The following is a 6,302-nucleotide window of genomic DNA, read 5'->3' as shown; positions in this document are numbered from 1 at the left end:
TTTCACTGTGTTAGCCAGGATGGTCTCGATCTCCTGACCTCGTGATCCGCCCGTCTCGGCCTCCCAAAGTGCTGGGATTATAGGCTTGAGCCACCGCGCCCAGCCCGCATTTTGTGGTTTTAACTGAGCATTTTATATGATTCATTTTTCTTAAAATATCAAGAAAAATAGTAACTTTATAGTGGAGAAATTTGTGGTCAAAGTTAACATCACCAATACAAAGACATATAGATACCGTGTGTCTCTTGATATGATCATTGAGAAGGGCACAATGTCATTTATCTGGTATTCCTGCTAAAAAATGCATAACTCGAATTAATCATGAGGAAACATCAAACAAACCCAAATTAAAGGACATTCTACAAAGTAACCTGACTGTACTCTTCAAAATGTCGAGGTCATAAAAGATAAGGAAAGTCGGAGGAACTGTTTCAGTCATAAAGACGACGTGACATGTAACAACTGAAGGTAACTCATGGTCCTAGATTTTCTTTGTCTGCAATGAATGTTATCAGGACAATTGGAAAAATTTGAATAACACAGTTTAGTATAAATATCAGCATTAGTTTCCTAATTATGATGTTTGTATTGTGGTTCTGTAACAGAATGGCCTTGTTTTTAGGAAATCTACGCTGTACTTTGGGATAAAGAGATAGGTAGGTAGGTAAATAGAGCGAATGTGGTAAAAGGTTAACGTCTGAGGAATCGGAGTGAGGGTATATGGGAATTCTTTGTAGTATTCTTGGAACCTTTCTGTAAATCTAAAATTATTTCAAAATAAAAAGTTAAAAAATTCTGAAGGTACTTAGAGTCCTAGTATTTAGATGGTATTAGAGAAGAGTGTTCTAGTAGTTGTTTTTAAATGTCAATGTTTGTAGTACTCCAGAAGTTATATCCTTTGCAACTATTCAATTTACAATGAAAATGTTAGATATCAAGCTAAAAATTTGAGAGTTTTTAGGGCAGTAAAACTATTCTGTATACTACAATGGTGGACATGTCATTGTACTTTTGTCTAAAGTCACAGAATGAGCTGGGCGTGGTGGCTCACACCTGTAATCCAGCTACCCGGAGGCTGAGACGAGAATCGCCTAGACCCAGGAGGCAGAAGTTGCAGTGAGTGGAGATTGCGCCGCTGCACTCCAGCCTCGGTGACAGAGTGAGACTCTGTCTCAAAAAAACAAAAACAAAAAACAGCCGAGTGCGGTGGCTCAAACCTTTAAAAGTTACTTGAATTAGTTCTTTTATTTTTTCCTCCAGTGTGGTTATGTTATTCATCTGAAATACATTTTGTTTCATTTATTTCTTTATATTCCATCATAAGTTACCCCCATTCTTAGATTTTTACGTGTTTTTGTTTCAATTTATAAAACATATAAATTAGCATGGTTCTAAAACTCAACTGTACAAAAAGGTCCACTCAGCAAAACGTCTCTCCTGTTTCCCATCCTCTGTACCTCACTTCCATTCCCATATTCTTTCTACCCCATCCGACCAAGTACGGATCACCAGGGTTCGTTTCTTTCTTTCTTTTTCTTTCTTTCTTTCTTTCTTTCTTTCTTTCTTTCTTTCTTTCTTTCTTTCTTTCTTTCTTTCTTTCTTTCTTTTTCTTTCTTTCTTTCTTTCTTTCTTTCTTTCTTTCTTTCTTTCTTTCTTTCTTTCTTTCTTTCTTTCTTTCTTTTCTTTTCTTTCTCTCCTTTCTTTCTTTCTTTTCTTTCTCTCCTTCCTTTCTTTCATCTTTCTTTCTCTCTTTCTTTTCTTTCTCTCCTTCCTTTCTTTTTTTTTTTTGAGACGGAGTCTCGCTCTGCGGCCCAGGCTGGAGTGCTGTGGCCGGATCTCAGCTCACTGCAAACTCCACCTCCCGGGTTCACGCCATTCTCCTGCCTCAGCCTCTACAGGCGACTGCCACCTCGCCCGGCTAATTTTTTGTGTTTTTTAGTAGAGACGGGGTTTCACCGTGTTAGCCAGGATGGTCTCGATCTCCTGACCTCGTGATCCGCCCGTCTCGGCCTCCCAAAGTGCTGGGATTACAGGCTTGAGCTACCGCGCACGGCCTCTCTCCTTCCTTTCTTTCTTATTTCTTTCATCTTTCTTTCTTTCTTTTCTTTCTCTCCTTCCTTCTTTCCTTTCTTTCTTTCTTTCTTTCTTTTTCTTTTCTTTCTCTCTTCCTTTCTTTCTTCTTTTCTTTCTTCTTTGAGACAGAGTCTCACTCTGTTACCCAGGCTAGAGTTCAGTGTTGTGTTCTTGGCTCACTGCAATCTCTGCCTCCCAGGTTCCCTGCCTCAGCCTCCTGAGTAGCTGGGATTACAGGCACACACCAGAATGCCGGGCTAAATATTTTTTGTGTGTGTATTTTTAGTAGAGATGGGGTTTCACCATGTTGGCCAGGCTGGTCTCAAACTACTGACTCAAGTGATCCGCCCGCCTTGGCCTCCCAAAGTGCTGAGATTACAGGCGTGAGCCACCATGCCCAGCCCAGTCTCCCTTCCTCCCTTCCTCCCTACCTTCCTTCCTTCCTTCCTTCCCTTCTTTTTTCTTTCTTAGACAGAGTCTCACTCTGTCACCCAGGCTGGAGTCCAGTGGTACAATCTTGACTCACCACAACTTCTGCCACCCGGGTTCAAGTTATTCTCCTGCCTCAGCCTCCCAAGTAACTGGGACTACAGGTGTGCGCCACCACACCCAGCTGATTTTTCTATTTTTAGTAGAGACAGGGTTTAACCGTGTTGGCCAGGCTGGTCTCAAACTCCTGACCTCAGGTGATTTGCCTGCCTCGGCCTCCCAAAGTGCTGGGTTAATAGGTGTGAGTCACCGTGCCCAGCCTGTCTCATTTATTTCTGGTCTCTCTATTTTGTTATTTTTGCACAAACGAGGAGGTATGTGCATATTTTCTTTTTTAAAATATTTATCTATTTATTTATTTTGGAGAATGTCTTGCTCTGTCACCTGGGCAGGAGTGTAGCAGCATGGTCACAGTTCACTGCAGCCTCAACCTCTTGGGCTCAAGTGATCCTCCCACTTAGCCTCCCATGTAGCTGGGACCACAGGTGTGAGCCACCACGCCTGACTAATTTTTTTATTGTTTGTGGAGACGGGGTTTGATTGTGTTGCCCAGGCTGGTCTCGAACTCCTGGACTCAAGCAATCCTCCAGCTTCAGTCTCCTAAAGTGCTGGGATTACAGGTGTGAGTCACCTTGCCTGGCCCACATATTCTTGTTTTCTCTTTCTCACACAAAAGGTGGCATATTACAGCTACTCTTTTGTACTTTGCTTTTTTCATGTAGCACTGTATATTGGTTGACTGGCACAGTGGCTCATGCCTGTAATCCCAACACCTTGGGAGGCCAAGACTGGCATATCACTTGAAGCCAGGAGTTTGAGACCAGCCTGGGCAACATGGTGAGACCCTGTCTCAAATAAAAATAATAATAAGTTAAAGTGAATAAAACCTAAAACCTGTTAGAAATGTGAGTAAAAGACATGAACAAATACATCACAAAAAAAAGATTTAAAGATAACCTTAAACATGTGAAAAAATGTTCCACCTCACTTGTAATAAGAGAAATGCAAAGAAAATCTACTCTGAGATACTAGTTCTCACCCTAAAAATTAAAAATCATGATACATTCTGATGGTGAGGCTGTAGGGAAATACATATTCATACATGGCTGGTGGGAAGGCAGATTGGTACAACTCTTACAGAGGGGGATTTAGAATACTTATCAAAACTACATATGCATTTGGCCAGGCATGGTGGCTTACGCCTGTAATCCCAGCACTCTGGGAAGCTGAGGCGGGTGGATCACTTAAGGTCAGGGGTTCGAGACCAGCCTGACCAACATGGCAAAATCCAGTCTCTACTAAAAATACAAAAAATAGCCGGGTGTGGTGGTGTGTGCCTGTAATCCCGGCTACTCAGGAGGCTGGGGCAGGAGAATCACTTGAACCCAGGAGCAGAGGTTGCAGTGAGCTGAGATCAACTCATGGTACTCCAGTCTGGGCGGCAGAGGAAGACCCCACCTCAAAACAACAACAACAAACACACACACACACACACAAAACAAAACAAAGCAAAAAACCCAATAAATACTGGAAATAACAACTATTCATATGGATTTCTTACAGTTTCATGGTACTCATTTGTGTGAATTTACCATAGTTTATTCCATCACTTTCCTGGCTATGGCAGTTAGATTGCTTTCAATATTTAGGAGTTACTAGCAGTGCTACAGTGAATAACCATTTACATGCTTTTGTGTTGCAGAGGCATGTCTTCTAGAAATGGGAAGATAGATCAAGAAGTAAATGCATATGTAATTTTTTTGTTTTTGTTGTTTTAGCTTTATTTTCTTGAGACAGGGTCTCACACTATCACCCGGGCTGGAGTGCAGTGGCACAATCACAGTGTACCACAGCCTCAAATTCCCAAGCTCAGGTGATCCTCCTGCCTCAGCCTCCCAAGTAGCTGGGACTACAGCCATGGTCACCACATCCAGCAAATTTTTTTGGTAGTTTTTGTAGAGATGGGGTTTCGCCATGTTTCCTAGACTGGTCTCAAACACCTGGACTCAAGTGATTCACCCTCCTCAGCCTCCCAAAGAGCTGGGATCACAGGCGTAAGCCACCGCGCCCAGCCAAATGCATATGTAGTTTTGGTAAGTATTCAAAAATCCCCCTCTGTAAGAGTTGTACTCATCTGCATTCTACCAGCCGTGTATGAATATGTATTTCCCCACAGCCTCACCATCAGAATGTGTCGCGATTTTTAATTTTTACCAATCTAATGGGTGAGAACTTGTATCTCAGAGTAGATTTTCTTTGCATTTCTTATTACGAGTAAGGTTGAATGTTTTTTCACATTTAAGGCTATTATCATATATATATATATATTTGTTTGTTTGTTTTGTTTTGTTTTGTTTCTGAGACGGAGTTTTACTCTTGTTGTCCAGGCTGGAGTGCAATGGCACGATCTTGGCTCACTGCAACCTCCACTTCCCGGGTTCACTGCCTCAGCCTCCCGAGTAGCTGGGATTACAGGCATGTGCCACCATGCCCAGCTAATTTTTGTATTTTTAGTAGAGACAGGGTTTTGCCACGCTGGCCAGGCAGGCCTCAAACTCCGGACCTCAGGTGATCTGCCCACCTCAGCCTCCGAAAGTGTTAGGATTACAGGGGTGAGCCACCGCACCCAGCCTTCATATCTTTTTTTGTGATGTGTTTGTTTATATCTTTTGCCCATATTCTAACAGATTTTTGGCCTTACTCATTTTAATTTTGTTTTGAGGCAGAGTCTCACTATATTGCCCAGGCTGCAGTGCAGTGGTGCAATCTTGGCTCACTGCAACCTCTGCCTGTAGGGCTTAAGCAATCCTCCCACCTCAGCATCCCAAGTAGTTAGGAATACAAGTGCATGCCACCAAGCCCAGCTAATTTTTGTATTTTTTGTAGAGCTGGGGTTTCACCATGCTACTCAGGCTTCTCTCTAACTCCTGAGCTCAAGTTATCCGGCCACCTTGGCCTCTCAAAGTGCTGGGATTACAGCCGTGAGCCACTGGGCCCAGCCCACATTTTTTTTTTTTTTTTTTAATAAAAGATGCATATACTTCTTTTTTTTTTTTTTTTTTTTTTTTTGTGGACAGAGTCTCACTCTGTCACCCAGGATGGAGTGCAGTGGTATGATCTCGGCTCACTGTAACCTCCACCTCCTGGGGTCAGGTGATTCTCCTGCCTCAGCCTCCTGAGTAGCTGGGATTACAAGTGTGCACCACTACAGCTGGCTAATTTTTGTATTTTTAGTAGAGACAGGGTTTCACCATGCTGGCCAGGCTGGTCTCTAACTCCTGACCTAGTGATCTGCCCACCTCAGCCTCCCAAAGTGCTGGGATTACAGGCGTGAGCCACCGCGCCCAGCCTAAAAGATGTATATACTTTTTTAAAGGAAGTTAATAATAACTACCACTTAAACATTTCTTCTTTAACTCATTTTCACTTCATTTTAAATGAAAATTCATATAAAATTTCAGATTCAGTAAATTATTCTTATAAACTTAAAATAACTATTTCCAACTTAAGCGTATTAAACATTTCATTATCAAAAAAACATTTTAAGGGTGGGTAAGGGCTGAAAATTTTCGTATTGGGTACAATGTTCACTCTTTGGGTGATGGGTACAATAGAAGCCCAGTGCCCATCATTGCACAATATACCTGTGTAACAACCTGCACATGTACCCCAGAATCTAAAATAAAACAAAATAGGCTGGGCGCAGTGGCTCATCCCCATAATCCCAGCACTTTGGGAGA

This window comes from Colobus angolensis, unplaced genomic scaffold (genome assembly GCF_000951035.1).
Source record: "Colobus angolensis palliatus isolate OR3802 unplaced genomic scaffold, Cang.pa_1.0 Scaffold106, whole genome shotgun sequence".
In the NCBI taxonomy this organism is placed as follows: domain Eukaryota; kingdom Metazoa; phylum Chordata; class Mammalia; order Primates; family Cercopithecidae; genus Colobus; species Colobus angolensis.
Note: the sequence above shows the minus strand (reverse complement) of the source record.